We start from the raw sequence: 22548 nt of genomic DNA on the forward strand, positions 1-22548 counted from the left end.
AGAGTAAGTTTCTATTTTTATTCAACGAGTTACCACATTATCTCGGAAGATCTTTATTTCGGATAAAAATTGAGGATTACTCTCCGGAAGAATATTTGAATATTAGTTATTTCTATTTTACATAAAATTTTGGTGACAACTTTGTTATATGCATATTATATCACCGTTGTGTCTAGTTGGAACTGATCATAGATTATTATTCCTTCAGGATGAATAAAATAGACTTAAAATATAAAGAAGTGAGTTTACGGAAGACTAGTGTAGTTAACGATTATTGGCCTAAAATTGTTTTAATAGCTTCCTGTTCCACAAACACTTAAACACGTTAAATGAAGCACTCTTAACTAAGAGCAAATACATCGTGCTTTACTCACCACGTGCTTAAAATAGCTATATGTGATGTTTGTTTTATAAAAGAACTAGGAAAGGAGTATTTCTCAAATAAAAACATTTCAAAGAAAACCTAACACGGAAATACCGTTATATTTCACTATTACAAATACAAAGATTATGCATATAATCTACACAACAATGATATGGGAGTAAGCTACAATAGTGACTAAATTTACTACACTTGTAGTTCAATCTTGCGTGTACTTTTCTCTCATTTATACTCAATTTCTTTTCAACAACCAGATAAATATATGTCACCTTCTTTTTGAAATAATGTTTACAGTTGTTATACCTGAAGCATATTGGTTAAACATACATTCAACACATATACAGTAACTCAATTTCAAATATGTGTTTTACAATATCCAGTATATTACTGGACTTAGTAAAACGTAGCTCTCCACAAATGACGAAAAATTTTAGTGTTTCTGTCTTTGCTTAAACACTCAGGAAGCCGTAATTTTGCAAGGTTTTTTCCCAACTTTGTTTAACGTTTTCTCTTTTAACTCTAGAACTTAGTCCAATTTGGCTTTAGGGGCATATATACGAGATAAATCTATGTTTATCAATCATCGTATTATCGGTCCGGATATTGAGAAGATATCAACGAAATGAAAATCAAGGTTCATCTTAAGAAGAGTCTAATATGATCAGAATGGGTGTAACCCTTGGATGAGAACAGTGACTGGTATGAATCTTTTAATACTGGACTTAAAAAACTTCTTAATTTCGTACTACCCAATTTTGGCATGGATATTCTAAAACTTATTTATTAACTCAAATTTATAAAAATACCTTTAAAGCCAAAGGGCAGAGCTTTATAACGAAAGCAATCATTAACACTGATCTGCAGACTTTAATAATGGAAAGTCAAGTACAAGACTTATTACAAGCATATTATAGTGGTTTTACTCGTTGATCCCAAGGTCATGTCCCGATTTTAATCATATGACAAAACTTTTGGAGTCCTAGCATAGCAAAGGTGGGTTTTGACCACTAAAAAAATTTCAATGAAGGAAAAATTTAAATCCTTGTACTTGGAAACCTGTAGTATTTAAACTAGAGGTTTTATCTAAATTTTTACAAAATCCTCCATCCGAATACAGCCTTAGTATTTATAATTTTCTAAAGTCAAATCTGAAAGCTTAATTATTTTTCTATTTATTATTGGAGAGGCAATCAATAATATGCTTATTACATATTATTATATTTATCAAGGTTTAGCGGTTAAATTGCAATATATCTGAAAATCTCGCAAAATTTATATAATGTCTGTAACAGACGAATATTCTTTCTAGTCTAATAGTCTAGTAAAGTTTTAGTGACAGCTTTTAACAATATTTCAGTATCCTCAAAATGCATTCATGTATCTAGCTGTATTTATTTTGTATCTTTAAATTTATGAGTAGTCAAAATTGGTTGATATTAGTAAGCTGAAAATAGTTAAACCGAATACATGCAACGAAACATTGCAATATTTAGCTCTCTTGACCGGGCCTAAAGCAACAGTGTTTACAGCTTATTTTTCAAATAGAAATCTTCCTGCAATCAAAAATTTAACCAAATTAATGTATTTCATTACATACACAAATATGCAACGTTTGCGTAAGCTCTATGTTCAGTAGATCTTCACGAAGTAAACCTTCTCTAGAAACGAAATCTGTTTCCATCGATCTCAGCCTCATATTGTATGCAGGAAAAGGTAACACACACTGATATGGCAGTGCAGCCAACTGTGACTGTGTTTCTCTTTCTGTCAAGTGTATATGTGAGCCTACAAATTGCAGTTTTCTCTTTCTAAAGCTTTTGGTAAAATATACTTTTCCATTACTAAAGACAAATTGTTTTACCATAATATTTTATAACTAATTGTATTGTATTGTGTAAATTAATATAGTAATAATAAAGTAATTTTATACATTTATTTTCTTTACGTGTTTAAAAATATACTGCACAAACAGTTTAAAAATAATACCTGTATGCTCTAAAAACATACTGCCAGTGTATAAAACTTCATTAAAATGCAATTTCTTTATAACTAAGCGGCTGTTTTAATTCAGATTTAGTGATCATACCAATATTGTTCTCACCTTTAGCCAATGGGCGTTACTTAGGTCGTACAACAAAAGTAGAGATTTTAAAGATCCTAAATTCTGTATTCCATGAGGTATTACGTAATTACTAGACCTTCTGAAATATCAATACGATGTTTTCAGTTTACATCCTTTGACTGATAGTGGCTCCCCACGGCAAAGTCACGAAATATCTCAACTTATTAATACATTAGCAACGTGTTATACCCGATTAGACAAAAAATTTAAATATCACTTACATAATAGTTGCCTTAGGTTTTTTAATTTATATATAATATAATTTCTCAGGTTCTTAAACTGTGGAGGCTTGCCTGATTATTATATTCATAATAATGTGAACACTTTGTTAATGTTTAGTTGGAATTGCTTAATTATTGTAATAAATATCAGAGGGGCCGAGTTAACAGACTAGGACGTTAATTCTCACAACAATTTCAACAACAACAACGAATCCTTTGTTCTGTAACAACATATTGTCGAAATCAGACATTTATGGTGCATACATTTCATACGTTCGCAACTTTCTTATGGGTAATACTTGTATTTTTAGTATTTCTTAAACATTCGTAAATATAACTATAACGTATACAATTGGCTATGTAATAGCCAAAATTATGTGTATAGGTTATAATATTATTTTTTTCTCAAGCATTTGATGTTATGATAATCTGTTACAGTTGTAATTATTACCGAATAATAACAATGATAAGTTGTTACTACTACTACTATGTTGGACGTAAAGGATCCTACTATACAAACAGAAATATAATGTACATAATATTTTGTAAGATAATGATCTGCAGAAATATTAGATTAGCACGTACATATGAATAACAAGGTAGAGTCACATCGCGCAGTCAAAGCTTCCAGAATATTTTTGTTGAAAAGGTTTTCACCTCCAACCTATGTTCAGTATTAATTGTAATTGTAAATAATACACAATCCATGAAATATCCCACCTCTTATATTTTCAGTCTAAAAATTAGACTGCCAGATTATTTGTATAAATTTCCGCTCCGTATTAAAGGTTAGCAACTTCTTTTGTACTGTATTCAAATCTTTCTTTTAACATGAGCCAAACTCATAGGACACAATGCGTCGTTTTTTAAGATTTCTTGGCAAATAAATCTCTCACAGCCGTTTAAGAAGTAATTTTATGAGGTCAGTCAAAATAAAATTTACACAGAAGTTGATTGATTTTTTTATCTTATCAATGGTTATCCTTCCTCTGGACATATTGGATTGAACTCGAGGCTTGATCCGGGGTCAACTTACGAATTCAGTATATGTGTTCACATTCAATAACAAGGTCTAATTTATTAGTGGAAATTTATTTCATTCAAGATCTAAGTCCCTCTTAGGTGTGCTATTAGTTTAAAGAACGGACCTAAGATTCGTTAGTGCACAATACAGAAAGTTTAGCAAAATTAAACCTTCTGTAAAAGTAGGTAAAATATTTTCTGATTAAAATCTTTGCCTCTGCATTGTAATTGTACAGAAGAAAAGAATAACGGTGATACGCTTTGTTGAATGTCAATTGTTATGCTTGAATTTGTGCAGTCAATTACCGGCAGACAGGCAAACAAAAAGACAGGTAAACATTCACACCCTCCGTCACATGTTGAGTGTTTCGTTTCATTCCGTTCACCCAATTAATACTAACAGCTTTCAATTAAAAGTGAATTTGTTTAATTAACTGCCATGTACATGAAAACCTTTTAGTAAACTATTTTATGCCATTTACAGAACTGGTAACGTAAGTATAGCCAGTAATCTGATTGGAATGAAAAAAGCGTTAACTACTAATGAGAATACGAATTTCGATATCATCCATTACACAAGTTGTTCAGAAGTGTTTTATGTGGTCTGATAAAATTATAAATGTAAAAATAATTTAATATTAAAAATATGTACCACTGTATACTTTCATTAATTTAATGTATACCTTAAGACCTTGTATATTTTTCTTGCGTGGAAAAATTTCATAAAACTTTAATGGACAAAACTTTACTATTGTCTGATAATAACAAAGTTCTGTATCAATATATATTGTATATTATATGTTATGAAAAGGCGTTAAATCATTCAGAAAAAGCCTATAACTATAGGAACTTTGAACTACCTTCCGAGAATTTGTAAATATTCAGTATTTGTATTCATTAAATGAAAAATTTCTTACTGGGTCTCAGTTAGGGGCATCGATTTTATAGTGTTAGTTGATTAGACAATGCAATAAAAGAAATAATGTTAACACATATATTTTGTTTAAACCATTTTGTTCCACTTGTAGCTGTAGGATTTTTTTGCTCATCACTAAATAGGTATATTGAGAAGGAATGTCAGACATCCTCAGGTACAATATTAAACAGAGCTTGCGTCCAATTAGTGTGACAAACTTTAAACCAACCAGCCTGCGTATAATTGTGTACGTCACTTCATGTTGAATCCGTTCCGTAGTGGTCTGAGCGAGAGTTGTGGTCGCAACATCCTCAGGTACAATATTGAACAGAGCTTGCGTCCAATCAGTGTGACAAACTTTAAACCAACCAGCCTGCGTATAATTGTGTACGTCACTTCATGTTGAATCCGTTCCGTACTGGACTGAGCAACAGTTATGGTCGCAACATCCTCAGGTACAATATTAAACATAGCTTGCTTCCAATTAGTGTGACAAACTTTAAACCAACCAGCCTGCTTATAATTGTGTACTTCAATTTATGTTGAATCTATTCCGTACTGGACTGAGCAACAGTTATGGTCGCAACACCCTCAGGTACAAAATTAAACAGAGCTTGCGTCCAATTAGTGTGACAAACTTTGGACCAACCAGCCTGCGTATAATTGTGTACGTTACATCATGTTGAATCTATTCCGTACTGGACTGAGCGACAGTTATGGTCGCAACATCCTCAGGTACAATATTAAACAGAGCTTGCGTCCAATTAGTGTGACAAACTTTGAACCAACCAGCCTGCGTATAATTGTGTACTCCACTTTATATTGAATCTATTCCGTACTGGACTGAGCAACAGTTATGGTCGCAACACCCTCAGGTACAAAATTAAACAGAGCTTGCGTCCAATTAGTGTGACAAACTTTGGACCAACCGGCCTGCGTATAATTGTGTACGTTACATCATGTTGAATCTATTCCGTACTGGACTGAGCGACAGTTATGGTCGCAACATCCTCAGGTACAATATTAAACAGAGCTTGCGTCCAATTAGTGTGACAAACTTTGAACCAACCAGCCTGCGTATAATTGTGTACGTCACGTCATGTTGAATCCGTTCCGTAGTGGTCTGAGCGAGAGTTGTGGTCGCAACATCCCCAGGTACAATATTAAACAGAGCTTGCGTCCAATCAGTGTCACAAACTTTTAAACCAACCAGCCTGCGTATAATTGTGTACTTCACTTTATGTTGAATCTATTCCGTACTGGACTGATCAACAGTTATGGTCGCAACATCCTCAGGTACAATATTAAACATAGCTTGCGTGTAATTAGTGTGACAAACTTTAAACCAACCAGCCTGCGTATAATTGTGTACTTCACTTTATGTTGAATCTATTCCGTACTGGACTGAGCGAGAGTTGTGGTCGCAACATTTTCAGGCACAATATTAAACAGAGCTTGCGTCCAATTAGTGTGACAAACTTTAAACCAACCAGCCTGCGTATAATTCTGTACTTCACTTTATGTTGAATCTATTCCGTACTGGACTGATCAACAGTTATGGTCGCAACATCCTCAGGTACAATATTAAACATAGCTTGCGTGTAATTAGTGTGACAAACTTTAAACCAACCAGCCTGCGTATAATTGTGTACTTCACTTTATGTTGAATCTATTCCGTACTGGACTGAGCAACAGTTATGGTCGCAACATCCTCAGGTACAATATTAAACAGAGCTTGCGTCCAATTAGTGTGACAAACTTTAAACCAACCAGCCTGCGTATAATTGTGTACGTCACTACATGTTGCATCCGTTCCGTAGTGGTCTGAGCGAGAGTTGTGGTCGCAACATTTTCAGGCACAATATTAAACAGAGCTTGCGTCCAATTAGTGTGACAAACTTTAAACCAACCAGCCTGCGTATAATTGTGTACTTCACTTTATGTTGAATCTATTCCGTACTGGACTGAGCGACAGTTATGGTCGCAACATCCTCAGGTACAATATTAAACATAACTTGCGTCCAATTAGTGTGACAAACTTTGATCCAACCAGCCTGCGTATAATTGTGTACTTCACTTAATGTTGAATCCGTTTCGTAGTGGAATATCTGAGCAGTTTATTGCTCTATTTTAGTTTTGAAAGAATTAAGTATATATATGCCTTAAAAATATATATATATATATATAGATTTCATGGAATTTGTAACAAAAGAAAAAATTGATCTACCTACGTGGTTATAGTTTTGAGGAATGGCGCATCGTAAAAATGTATTTGGTTACAAGGGTGGCCACGCTTGTGAACAAACAATGGCGGACTGACTAAGGGTTTATGACACGTGATATTACATACCTACATTCTACTGTTCCTTCTGTCTCAGGCTTCAAATTGAATAACTTATCATTAAATTTTGATGATTAGATGTTTCTGAAGTTGAACTTGGCAAACTAATTTTTACCTCGATAGATAATCTATGTAAATATTTTGGCTGGTGAACCCAAAGATCTTGTTTATTGCTACATGTTATGATATTAGATTACAACTAAACACAAAATGTTAGTTCATAAATCATGTAATCCATTCTAGCAGTGTAAGCTTATTGTAGTAATGGTACCAGGGATAATCATGATGTTATGATGTATTGTTCCATTATGACTTAACTGTTCATTGTTGTCAATATCATGTACAGTATTGGATTACAGCTAAACACAATGTGTTAGTACATAAAACATTTCATGACATATTTTACCATACACACTCTCGTACCATACACTATTCAACGTATGAGTTTAGTGTTAGTCAAATACTGTTGCGTTTATAGTAGCAGATAAGTTATTCAATGGCACAATTCTTGTACCTTCACGATATCACAAGCTTTATGCAACATTAAAGCTGTGTCAATGAGAAAACCACACATTCAGTATATACTAAATGGCCATCTGGCTCTACCAGTGAGAGCTCTTTTATACACTGGGTGTCTCTGGTATCGAATGAATTTTCCATTCATTAGAATACTATTAGTTGAGAACCAAGAAAGAAAATCATATTCCACTAATGCATTATAGTTTAACTTTGAAAGTACTGTAACACTAAAAAGTAATTACATTCAGGCAGTCACTGAAAGTACTTGTTTTGTTACGACGAATACGCTGAACATTAAGCTGCGACTGGATGTACTCCTGTTGAAGTATGATATTGTAGTAACCATCTTATTCATTCCATGGTTCACTGACTACGCTGTTAATGTAAAATCTGTTACAAGAGATACTAATCATATCTCACTAGTACTCCGCGTTTACTGGATCTCTTCAGATAGTTGTCAAGCACAGATTTAAGTGATCTATCCTACGACGTGGTTATCAGTTTTCAGAGAGCTTTGGAACGGCGTGAAGCACAAGTAATTGTAACCTTGATTAATATCACTGTTTGTATTTACAAAGTTTACAAAAAAATCTTTATTCAGTAAAAATGCAAGTTTTACAAGATACATCCCATGCACCACTAAAACGAGCGCGTGCGGGAACTCGTTTGTGTTTAAACATTTTGCTTTATACAGATTTTCAATGTTGCAGTCCCAGCTATTTTTAACTTATAATTACTTTAGGCACTTCTTAACCTAAATTCTTTTAGAAAAACTCACAAAAGTTCTTAAAGTTAGCTTTAAATAAATCTCTGCAATACTATATATTACAAGTTAATAAAGCATTTTAGCATCAAAAAACTATAATATAAAAATGGTTTAAACAGTTAATTTTAATAAATATATATTTTTAATATGGCAAGATATAACTACAAACAAATAAATATTTAAACAGTAGCCATATAATAGAATAACAAAATTTACCATTTAATAATAATAAATAGCTGATACCAAATACGTGCTATGACAGTAAATTTATTCAATTCAGGTCCTTAAACTACATATACAAGCAACAAATATTCACAATATATTTATACTATGGTACAAGTAAATAAATTATTTAGTTTCAACTATGGTATATTTATTACATAAATAGGTATAGTATAATATTATTTAGTCTCAAATATGATACTATGGTATAAGTAAATAAATGATTTAGTCTCAGCAATTACAATAAATACTAAATAAGTTTAAAAAAAATTAATTAATATAAATAGAAATATTAATATAATATACTATTGAATATTTAGAGTTGTCAACTTAGGTATATAGCAATGTAGTAACTTATTAGAGATTTCGTCTTTAGTCCCCACACTTTCAGGTGATATAAATTTTATTTTATTTTATACATTGCATTAAAAATTAATTATAACTGAAATACCAATAATAAGAATAAAATAATAATTACTGAATCAAATTATTACTAGGTTTTTAATGAACTCATATACGAAATAATATTTACTGTGATAGTCCTCATAATAGCTTCCAGGACCATTAGAATTTATGTACACTAATTCTAATCTCTAAGCGACACATTTGAGCAGTTTATTACTTTGGTGTGTGCGTGAGTGCATTTGTGTGTGTTTCCATAATTTATACAAGAATGTTTGCTCCATCGTATGCTAGATTGTCAGTATCTTAGTATCATTTAAATTGCATTGACAATACACACAGGGTGATTCGCTTACACAAACGTTTTTTTTCAAACTCCTCTGCAACGCAAACATGCAGCCAATCTACGAGAGTCTACTTACAGACCCTAAAATGTAAGGCTATTAAATCCTAAGAATCCATTTCAGACCATTTTTCAAATACTGAATCTCAAAGTATGAGCAGAAGTGATAAGTGTATGTGTATGATTCTGTAGGTCATATTAAAATGAGACTTCGCGTACACTACGTCGACAATCCAAATTGCTACTGTATATATTTCAACAAAACTATACATAAATACTTTTATTTTGAAATAAAATAGTGTTATGTTACTACGTGAATCACCATCATAGTGATAATGAAACTCATAAAGGAAATGAAAAGGTGCCCTACGAATATATATTGCTACAATATTGCACTATCAGCTTATATTTAAAATACGATAAATTAGTTCTTGCATGAATTAGTCAATATTTTGAATTAATGGAATGTATACTGCATTGTAATATAAGATATTAGTTGGAATTTTCGAGAAAACACTTTTATTACTGCAATGAATATTGGTTTTAATGGTAATTAAAACGGGAGATGAACTAAAATATTAAATAGAAGATTCATCTTAAAACTACTCCCAGGGGCTTAGGATATTGTCAACTTAGACGACCAGACGGGCAGGGGGTGGGGTGGGAGAGGAGATTGGCTCTGAGTAATAATGCTTCTCGTTAATTTGTTCTTTCCAGTCGAGAGGATTACATTTCTTATCGTAAATCTCATAGGATTATTAATAATTGATTTAATATATCATCGCTTTAACCTCCAATGCAATTGCAGTAATGAATACTATGCATATGGAGCAGAATTAATTCTGGATTTAAATTAATATTAAAAGCCAAATACAGCATAACTAGATTTCGTGAATTCTACGTAAACTAAGTCATGTAATAAAAGAAATCAGACTGTTAGCAGATGAGTACTGAGTAGTGAGGATTGTCAAAAGTCGTATATAAGAAATTTCGTATTTGTGGGATTGTAATGACATGTTTATTATACAATATTCCAAACCCATGTACTATATTAATTAAATTATCGTATTAAATGCATCATACTTGGGTATATTACATTTTACTCGAATACAACAATTTTCACAACACTTCTCTAAACATGGTATAGAATTCTTCCTAGACATAAATTGCATATTGCAAATAATATGAAGCATAATTGCTTTGTGTAAATTTTACAAATAACTATTACTCCTAAGTTGAGTATTAAAATGTTGAGGAGAAGAGAATGTAGTGAGTCTTCGAGCTGATATTGAAAGCTTGGAATATATCGATTGTGAAGCTTATTTTTATTTGAAGAGTTGAGTTGGCCAAAGGAATTAATCATTGATTGCAGGAAAATATTATTGGAATCCGCCCGTTGGTAAATTCCGTTTATTTGTGCAAATTAGGAATTCACGGGTTACGATAGTTAAATAGTTATGGCATAATGAAAAACATAGGCTGATGTACGTGTATTTCCAGTTTTTATAACTTACAGGCCATAAGGCAATAATGATAGTACTTTAGAATTGCCTAGTCAATTTATTATTTTAGTACATTCTGACATTAAAATCGTTTATTACCATATATATTCTGTTATTTTTATAATTTAGAGTGTTCATAATTAGTTTATCAGATTTCTACTGTAGCATCCTGTAACCTGTTCTAGCTAGTATGAGTTAGCTTTGCAATGTGTCATTTGGAAATTAGAACAATCAAACATGCATGTGAGCTGTAGAAAATAGTTTTAGGTATAGGCTAGACATTTATAGATACTTCAGATATCACTGTCCATACATTTTCAGTGACATAATACATTGTACCTAGCAACTCATAGGGTTTAGTCTGTATGCTGGTTGTGGGTATTAAAGTAAATCCACTATGTTCTCCGTTTCCTTGCTACGCGTGTAGTAATATACCGTATTTGAAGGTTAACAAGAAGTAGATGGGGCTATATACGGAGACTTGGTTGTGCATGGGCTATTTACTGACTACGGCCGCAGGTGGTTGATGTTAAGTCTTGCACCCTTAATCGGCTGTTCATGTAGGAGCTCTGCCATATTGCTACGGAGCGTGTACTTTTGCCCCCTTACATTATTAAGTAGGTTGTGGACAAGATTATAACCCGTGTGGTGGTGACCTTCTATTCCTGTTAATTTTGTTGGGGCCATAACTTAAAATCATTACGTAAATTATATACCAACATATCCGTCTTTCTGGCTCTCTTTTTCGTTGTTTTTACCAGTGACCTTTTGTACCCTGGAATTAAGCAATTTTATTGTTTTACTGCAAGCACAGAGTTTGAAGCTTCAGTAACCAAACTATCGTTTTTTTTATAATGTCTGTTCATCAGTGTAGCTGGTTGATTAATGGATCCTGGAGGGTGATTGATTGACGTCCGCAAAATAAAGCATTAATTAATTATCATCAGGTTGTCATCATCAGTGAATTAACTTATGCACTTGATGGACTCTTATATCTCACATTTCTTTACGTATTTCTAATAGATCAAGTTAGATACGTGTATGTTACATATGAAATTCAATGGATGTAAAAGAGTATTAAAACCTCATACAGTAACAGTTCAGTTTTGATGAATACAGTTAAATTCTACTTAAAAAATTAATAATGTTTTATGACTAAGTAATTTAACATATTATACTGAATCTTCTGAACCAAATCACGCATTTATTATGTATTATGAGAACGTGTTTTGATAAATAAACCGCTTGAAAAACTCCTGGTCTGGTACGGTTTATTATTCACTCCGTGCTTTGTAAACACGACGCTCGGCGCCCTGTTGCAAAACCCGTCCTATTGCAATATTCATCCTGGGACCGCCGCTAAGAACCTAACTACGTGTATTCTGGAGTCACCGATATTTAGATTAGTGATCCTTCTCCAAAGGAATATATTTAGGCTAGACTCAAGTGATCTGTCCAAATGTATAGATCTAGAGTACAGGTAAAAAATATTGTTCTAAGCCGCATCCAACGGTGGGAAATAACGCATATTATATTAATAAGAGATGTCGAGTTAATAACAATTATTATTTTTAAGAAGAGTATTATTTTGTAAAACCAAACGCCTAAAGGCCCATTAGTTGACTATCCCCATTTTTATTTGCAGTTCTGGTTTTCTGCTTTCAATCTGTATTTATGACAGTTTAAATATTTTATTTTAAATACTTATGTATTATGTAAGGAATAATATATCCTAGTGCAAAACTGTACATTGATGGAACCCTAATTTTCGGAAGTAAAGGAACGAAGAATTCAAGCAACACAGAAAGATAAGACAACTCTAGATTTTCAACTAGCCATTCTCACCGTATTTGTCGACACATTCCTATACATTCCTATTTATATGCTGCCGTTTGGTAGTCTATATATGCTTTACATGTACTTAAACTTTACTCTGCTATGATTAAGCATAGGAAAATTGTGTTTCTAATAAACGTTATACAAATTTCTAATACAATTTGGGATCATAACTGCAAAGTAGAACCATTAAAGTATAGGCTATTACATTTCAGTTTTATTTATATAAATTTTCCGGGTTAGCGTAATGGATATATTTAAAAAAAATTATAATTATTTATTTATTTATTTATTTCGAACGGTCATACTTCTCCATTTTTATAATCAAGATCCATATAATTAACTTATAACAACTTAACCTTAACAAAAATCTCTACAACAAAACATGTGAAAGGCTGAAAAATAATATTAACATAATAAACTATGGCAAGGCGTGATATATAACAAAAAAAATATATACGTATATAAATGCTTTAAAACTGTAACAGTACCAACAAAAAAACAGGAACAATAAATAAACTATAACAATAGAAATAAAATAATAACTATAACATAATATAACAAGATTTTAGTTCTGATATAATTTATATCTATCGCCACAGTTTATAACTAATTTGATTCAAGAGTAATCAAATTCACCTATTATCTGGTTGGAGCCATTGAGCCAAACAGCGGTCAATCAGCTTGATTGTATTGCCATCTACTATACATTTGTGGTGCGATAAAACACCAATTATTATAAACGTCAAAATTATCATATTAATAAACATTACATACTTTAATTGGCACATATTTTGTAAGTTTTATTGATAAAATGATCAATCCTCAAATAATGATTTTTTTACACTACATAAATCGTGTAAATATTTAAGTTTATTTATTCAAATAAAATGTCTCACTATAATTTACTTATTGAACTTTTTTTAATAAGTGACGAAAGTATGAATAAGACCATTTTTTGTATTTATTATATTGTATTTAAAAGCCACTCGTTTATGTAGGAAAATACTATCCATTAGTTCAAAGCTAATTTGCATCATATAAGAACACAACTCAGCTTTTTTACAATCTGATGAATAAAGGAAATGTACCATTGTCTAAGAAACGAATCGGAAAGGGGGTAATCGTTTTGTGGAGGTGGGATAGAAGGGTAGAGAAAGAGTTACGTATGTCAGTATGGAGAACATGAGATATTTTTGTTTAAGCTGATTGGAATAATAACCATACGAAAGTCTGAAGAGGCGGCAATATTATTCGGTGGGCATGTATTTCGTAAATGAGACGTCCCCATTTATGAAGTCTCTATCGCGAGGGCAGAAGCGCCACAGTATATTTTCATGCCAAGTGCCCAACAAGTGATTACAGATCGAATAAATGTAGAATTATTATTAAGAGCAACTTACTAAACTACTATGTCTACAACGATCTTAGTAGATACATTGCATAGAAATCTGCCTATTGTACACACCCTCATAATGGAATTTCCGGGGTATTTGTCTCCAAAATCATTACTTCCGGAGTCCAAAAGCACTATAATTGTTTTATATATACATATATAATTTATTTATTACCGCTTATACCAATTTAATGAATTCTAAAAGTTCCTTGACAGGTTTTCTGATCATATGTTACTCTATTTTGGGTATTTAAACATATATTTGACAGAAATGGTTGAATACTATGTAATTTAACTATATAAAGTGTGTTGTCTATGATGTAGTGGCAACATACAAACCAGCAAGTAAGAAACCCGGGTTCGAGTCCCGGCGGAGCAAGTACTTGTAGTGATTCAATATTTATTGAAAATTTAATCAGACTTTTGCCACTTATACGAATTTAATATATCAAATTTGTGAACATGATAACTGCCGCAATATTAAAAATATTTTGTCTAAACTCAATATACAGGTAGTACTTATACAGGGCAATCCTGTAGTCAGTGACGAAATGTTGAGTGAACTGGCAATTCCATAGTGAACTGAGCTAGAAACTTTGAACCAAACTACCTGCGTATGAATGGGTCAATTCAATTTGTTCTCCACTCTTTATTTCGTGAAGGGTTTTCTTTAATTTTCTGTAAGTAAGTAATTTTTACTGAACAAGGTATGTTACTAAACAAATTATGATGACACATTGCTACTCATTGCTTTTTAGGATCTACAGAAGGTTTGTTTCACAACCTACTCGATCAAAATCTAATTTATAATAATTGCTTAAAATAGATTACATTTGAGATCTATAACCTTTCTGAGTCCTATTATTGTCCTCCTGAAAAAGGAACTCAAGATTTGCTTCTGCCGTTGTGCAAAACATTTTTTAAGAAATTCTTCATTGTAAAAAGAAAGTCGGTAAGAAAAATTTAATACCTTTTGCTATATGTCAAGTGTTATGTTTGAATGTATACTTTCAATTACAGACAGACAATGAAACAGAAATGCAGATAAACGTTGTAACCGACACATGTCGAGTGATTTATTCCGTTCATCAAATTAACATCAAATAAACGTGAGTGCACGTTATTAGCTGTTTAAGTATTATACTGCTATATACCTGAACACGCTTTAGTAAACTATGCAATACCATTTCAAAAACTGTTAACTTAATGTCAGTGTGACATTTAGTACGACTAAAAAGTATGGCTCATATCCTGATTGAAATGAAAACAAATGTATATTGGTGAGAACACGAATTTTAATAGCATTAAATAAGCACACCAAATCATTTGGCGTGGCCTATCTAATTACAAATGTAAAAACGGTTTAATCCTGCAAATATGAACTTCAGTTTAGCCATACTTTCATACATTAAAAATCATAATAATTAATAAAATTTGGAATCTGAAAACGTTATGTGGTTCGAGAAATACTGTATTTAAATCGAAAAGTTTTATTTTATCATAATATAAGATTATTTTTATTGTGATAATGTTCTGTATACATTTATAAAGCATAACATACGTTGCTTATAGTGTATAACTACCAAAGTTTTGAACTGCAATACGATCAATAATTAATATTAAGCTACTGATGTGCAGTATCAGAATTTCATCATTACAACTGGCACGGAACTGTGTGGGATAAGACGTGGGTCCACGTCACGGCCTCCTTGTGTACACATTGCGAGTAAGCTAAGTACACATGGATAATAGCTCCCTATTGACGTGACAACGTCTTAAATTAGGTTGCGGCTCGGAGTCACTCATGAAAAAGTGTAACGCCCGGTAACGTTACGATGCCTGTCCAGTGGGTCCGCCACACGGGATCCGCACGGGATAAAGCAGATAACTGTGGGACCGCCGCACGGGATAAAGCAGATAACTATGTTTATTCGTGAAAATGTGGAGTGCTTAGATTCGTCATTTACAACAACTACAACAATAAAGGTAAATAATTGTACACTGATATTTCATTATCGTAAACTATGATTGATTGATTAATTGTTAGATTGACACAAAAGTTGAGAAACTGAGTTTATAAGTTATGTCATACTATTGACAAATGTTGATAGTGTTAAGTAAATTATTAGTTTAAATCACTCTGCAATCAATCGTAATTCAGTCGATTGAGAAGAAACAGCGCGTATTGCTAGTCAAACATTTAAAATAACAAATTATAACCTCTAACCTGTCATAACAGTGCGACCAAACAAACGAACTAAACCGACCAATCACCACGCGCGGAGTTAGAATTTAACTGTGTTTAGCAAGAATTTCAAATTCCAATTTTAGTAAATGTTTTATTTAACTTTACCATGTACAATAACAAATTTTAATTTATTTCAAATTATGTACAATGTTTTAGTAAACAAAATATATTTCTATAGTTAAAATTTGTGCAATTCTTATTTTCATTCAATTCCTTGTTCCTATTGTGCAATTTAATAATATTCATATCAATAAATATTCTACCGAGAAAAAGACGTTGTCACGTAAAATCTTCGCCCGTAAAACCGACTTTACAGGCAACCATAATTTTTTTTTACTAATAATCTTGAGTCTATAAATAAATATACTTATGAATCGATACCTCAGACATTCACTATTGAAAATACTTAAAAGTATTTACATTTTATAGTAAAACTCGTACACAGATTAAAAGCACCGTATTACGATTTAATACTCAGTTTTAATATTGAATAGCAGAAGTAATTTTTTAAGCAGTTTTGTAATTGTACTGATTCAAACAAAAGAAAAATCTGATGTATAACTATTATTTAGGAATGGTGCATCGAGTTACGTTTAATAGATCACAATGTTCATTAGCTAGTGAACAACAATGGCAGACTAAGTAAGGGTTTATGACACGTGATATTACCTACCTGCAGGCTACGCGACGTTCTACGCTGGCTCCATATCGATTACCGTAACGTTAACTATTGATAATTACAAGTTTCTAAAGTAGAACTCTCAATCTCAGAAGAACTGACAATCTCAACAGTTCAAGTTTGATTAGAGACAAGAAGCAAAAAACTGCAGCCACTATGGTCCAGTTAGAGTTGATTAAACAATGAATATTTTACTCATTTATTAAAGGCAGGCTACAGTGTTCCACATTTTACACAGGTACTCAGTAGTTATTCATAAGCCACATAATTTACATATTATTAAGGGGTGTGAAACAATGATTGAAGTGAAACACATATAATACATGTATATATTTACATTTATTTATACGTTTGTGAACATTTGTGAAAAAATTTTATCTCGTTTATTTCAAAATTTAGAACGATATTGACAATTTCCGTCAAATTTTCAAGAAATTTCGCGCATCATCTAGTGATACACTATTGTCTGTGCGGGTGTGCCGTGTGTTTGTGCTCTTGACTTATATGCAGTGCCAGCATTTGGGACAAATATTCTTGTCTAGAATTGAAGGTGTTTTCGGGTATGACAATATTTAATTTTTTTAGTGGCAGTCCAATACCGCAAATTTTAGCTTTTAAGTGCTTGCTTATGCTTAAAATTTCTTACGTCTGACTGAGAGGATACCTTTCAATTCTCGAAACACAGTGCCATACATTTTGTAACATATAACGATGGGAAACGTCCAAAATTCTACTAACATTTCAAACCTACCATCGGTAATAAAAATCTTTCAACGAAGAAAACTCTAACTTAACGATTTGTAGGTAAATGTATTTGGGCAATATGTATATAATTGTCGTATATGCAATTAATTTCTTGAATTGCTTCCCTATATTTCATTAAAATAAATTAAATTAATTCCACTACGTATACCACTACGTACGGGGATTTTGGATACATCCTGTTATCATAAAAGTGCACACACACCTATGCTTTATTAAAGGCTTATACAAATTATTTTGTAGAAAAAAAATGTTTAATCCCTTTTACTACTGGAAGGATAGTACATAATTATTTATTGAAACTGATAAATTACTTGCGCAAATTTCTAACATTATTTTTAGAATAAAATGCCGATGCCCTTACGAGTAGCTGGACTTTACAAGAAGGAATAATTGAATATTTTTATCCATCTTAGGTATCTTTCGTAGAAATTGTTCAGTTTTAAGAGGCCACTCAATATGCTTATAACGGTTTTAATCGTTCAATGTTTCAAGATGATTAGTTCCTGAGTTCCAAATTATTTTACATGTTTTACATATTTTACATTATCTAACATTAGTTATAGTTAATTCTAAACCTTATTGGAAATTATTTTGGCTATTTATAAATTATAATTAGTTGTGTGTCATTGGTAAACTTCACTATTTTAGGTTTGTTACTTTTGGTATAATGGATTTCAGCCTAAGATGGCTTTTGGAAAGCTTATATGTATAATACAAGAAAAAACTATGCTCAAATATCAGGACTTTTATGTCTAGCAAAAATATTCAAGTTTTACTTACTTATGACAATTTTTTGTCTTCAGTAAACATCTGTCGATGGGCAAGCAGACATCCCTTACTCGCTCCTTGCTAGGGACCGCTTAAAGACCCTACCCTTACAATAAGTGGGCCAAGTTACCTGGACAGTGGGAAGTCTGTGACTGTATCAGATTTCAAATGCTTCATGTAAGAGGAAGGTAAACTCAACATTCGTATTGAATCATCCCTTCCCACCATAGCTGCGTTATGTGTAGAAGACACGGTTGTTACACGGTGCTTTGGGATCGTTCAGTTAACATAATAATGCCCTCAATTGTACACCTGAAGAGACAATGAGAATATCCCTTCAGACGAATATGACTCCAGATTTCATGAGTCAAACCTGCGAAACATCAGATCTAAGATGCTTCACGTAAGAGAAAAAAATGAACTGGAGTTAAACTTAATATTCGCAATAAAAATCCATTTATGTTGTATGCTTGAATTTTTATAACAATAAAATACATTTATAATACAATATGTAGTACTAAAAATCAAAAGTAAAGTTCTATAAATAAAGAGTTTTCTAAAAATATAAATTATTATCAAAACCGTTGGATCCGCAATGTGGCCTGAGAAATGATTATAATTAGCAATGAGTGAATATAATTAGCAATGAGAGCTTGTTATTACATACAAGAGCAACAGCTCTTAAAACTACCACTCGGTTGTAGTTGCTTTCATCGCAAACATCAAGAGTTATGTTCTCGTGTTTATTCATCAGGCGAAATTTTAATGTTACACTTCCAATGTACAGAGTATTCTGTTTAACTTTCGCTAACACTGGAGTTAACTTGTATTGGAACACAGTGATAGCTCAGTTTGGAAGTTGAAACAGGCTGGACTACATGAAAAGAGTCAGAGAAAATACAGTTGGTCAATACACGCACGTAAAGCGTGATTATAAGGTTTAATAATAATATTTTCTTTGATTAAATATACAAAAGGAAGATTTAAAGAACTGTTTTTGATTCAACAATAGGATTCAATCAAATTTTCATTGGAAATACGTTTATTGAATAATTTGTATTAATACCTACACATAGGTAAATAGTGTCCTTGCACATATGGCCACGTATACCTTGATTATACTAGATCAAAATACTGAGTCATTTATAAATTACTAAATACAAGTACACGTACCAGAATCGATCGACGCAAAGAAACACTGCAGAGTCTTGAGTTTTAAAAAGGAGTTAATTTGGCCTGTACAGCGATAAGGTCTGCCTTTATATATAATCTATACGTGCATAAGTCCTCATTTATACGGAGCAGTTCTGGTTTCACCAATGGTAGGTTTTACAGCACCAAACAAAATATAACAATGGAAGACCTCAATGGTTTATTCAGTCACTTGCAATAATATTGATGATAGATTAATTCTAATGATTAAAGATTAACTGCATCGTTTAGTAAATTTTATTTCAAAATAGTTCCTAACTAACCGTTTTTACACCCACATATCGCTTACAGGCTTCACTGAACTTGCAGATTTTTAATACCATACCTCATAGAATTCTTTGGGTGCCTGCTGACAAATAAACAGACAATGAAACACACAAAGCAGGGTTTTATATATCCATTCCGGCATACATACGAGATATGTCTTACTAATGACGGATAGGGTACAATGACGTTTAGCCAAATTCCATGTTTAGACATGCAACAACATGGCAGTCATATTTAACTCTATATAAATGAAGTTGCATGCAAAAACTATAAAGTCTACAGACAAAATCTACCACCACGTATTGGGTCACAAGCTCCATAAACATTTTTGTTTATTAAGTTAGGTTTCGTAGCAGTATATACTCAGACATTCCAAAAATACATATGATGTTATATATGTTGGGGTAGTTAGACCACATGTCACATATTAAAATATCGTATGATTGTAAAATGTTACACATTTATTTATACTGCTATTTATAGTTAAAATTAGGTCCTAATAAAGTCAATTTTAAAATATTTGCCAACGCTCAGCCAAATCCCATGGTGTTACATGCACCACCGTTACACTAAATGTTGCTTCTATACAAATGAAGCTTCATGTAAAGCTTAAAGTCAATAGGTCAATCGTTTTTTGATACCTATCTCGTGGACATACAGAAGAATAGACATGTAGACAGACAGACAGAAAAGGAAATGTTCAAGTGAAACAGACAACTCTTTTGTGGAACATCTCGTCCGAGTCACTTGAACTGAACAACGCCTTGCTACATCCTGCTATCATAAAAGTGCATCGTTTTTGTTATGGAGTGTTTAGAAGTGGCACTTCCTTTAAATGGAAGAGTATGGTGAGCAAAATTATATGGAAGCCTTTTGGTTTCAACAGGATGCTGCCACGGCTCATACAGCCTTCGTTCACGCCAGATCTTGCAGGAGGTTTATAAAGTTCGACCAAGGACCTTAGAAGCCCTGAAGGAAACAATTGCTGATGTCATTGCTGGAATAACGCCAACTATGCTGGGCAGAATTTTGGAATATGAACTACTTAATGTGCACATCTCGTCAAGGTTGTCACCTGGAAAATATATTTTCAAAACCTATTAAGAATAAAACAGCATTATATGTAGTTTTTAGAAATAAAAAGTTTAATTATCTTAGATGTGTTATTACATTTAAACCTTCAAATCAGGGAGACCATTCTGCCCTACAGTGAGCTTTCACCATAAATATCAACGATTTTTCAATAGAATTTCCTACATTTTGGTATTACAGAAATAAATGTTTTGATATTAAATGATCTTCGTTATTTTATTTTAAAAATTAAGATTTAACTAAACCCCAAAAAATACAGTTTTATTTACCAATTAAGTAAATGACAAATGACGCCCTCGCCAAATCATTATGCATTTAAACGCTAATGAACAATCAGAATAGTAATTATAGTTTCAAATTAATCGAGCTCTGCAAATATAATTATGGAACCAGATATGTTTGTAACGTATGTACAGTTTCCAAGAACCAACCTAATCAGTGTGACAACAAATACAAAATGTAATTTGACTCAATTCTAGTTTGTGTGCGATGCAAACTGCATGTTTTACTGACGATGGTGCTCACATTCATTCGTTTGCCACATTCTGTATTTGGTAAATTTACAAAAACACTTAAAAATTTAGTCGATTTGAAGTTTGCACGATCATCAAGTTGTTGAGAGATAGTAAAGACTATGATATTTAGAATGAAGATTCGCTTTTGTATGTGTGCATGTCATTCCAGAGGTTCTGGCTGAATGTTAGCAAACGTTTTTTCACTGGTCTGATGGGAAACCATTATGGCAACGAGAAAGTCACAGAATAAATAAATTGGTACCAAACAAAAATATGAACTATAGACACTACATTTTTCAGAACGCATTGATTCTACATAGAAATAATGACTAAGATTGTACATGTCCTTTCATTGAATTTGGCTGAACGTTATTGAAGCCTATCATTTGGAAGGTCTGAAGAACTTATATTTTTTGTGATAGTAGGAGGTACAAATTTCCTTTTTGTATGATTGTTTATCTTTGTGTTATCAGGAATAAAATGAACTATAGCCATAACAGTTTACATACAACCTCGGCGATGCTTGTTACAAGAAATGTGGTATGTCGTGTCCGTATATTCTAGTTAAATCAATATTAAATACTCTTTCAGAACATATCACAACATATCACAGTTAGTGTAACAAAATAATTTAAAAACGTATTGGATATCACTGAAATTAAAACAGCAGCGTGACTGTATATTAACCCTATCATGCAGAAACAGTTACACATATGAAGTTTGATAAATCCATTCCCTGGACAGGTAACTACTGTGACATTTTGATGTCATCATTGTATGTTAATAACTTGGTTATCGTTGAAAGGTTAACAGTATTGACAGTCAATGCCAGATAATTAAACCTTTAATAGATACTGTCAAGCAGTCTGCCATCTAAATACATAACTGTCAGTGAGTAAAGAGATGCCCTTTGGCCTATTCTCGAATTCACCAAATCATTCCTGTAGTATCTAGTAAATAGAAGGCTTTATCACTAGCGGTTGCAGCTAATTATTAATTACTTTACTTCAT

This window comes from Homalodisca vitripennis, chromosome 4 (assembly GCF_021130785.1).
Source record: "Homalodisca vitripennis isolate AUS2020 chromosome 4, UT_GWSS_2.1, whole genome shotgun sequence".
Classification (NCBI taxonomy): domain Eukaryota; kingdom Metazoa; phylum Arthropoda; class Insecta; order Hemiptera; family Cicadellidae; genus Homalodisca; species Homalodisca vitripennis.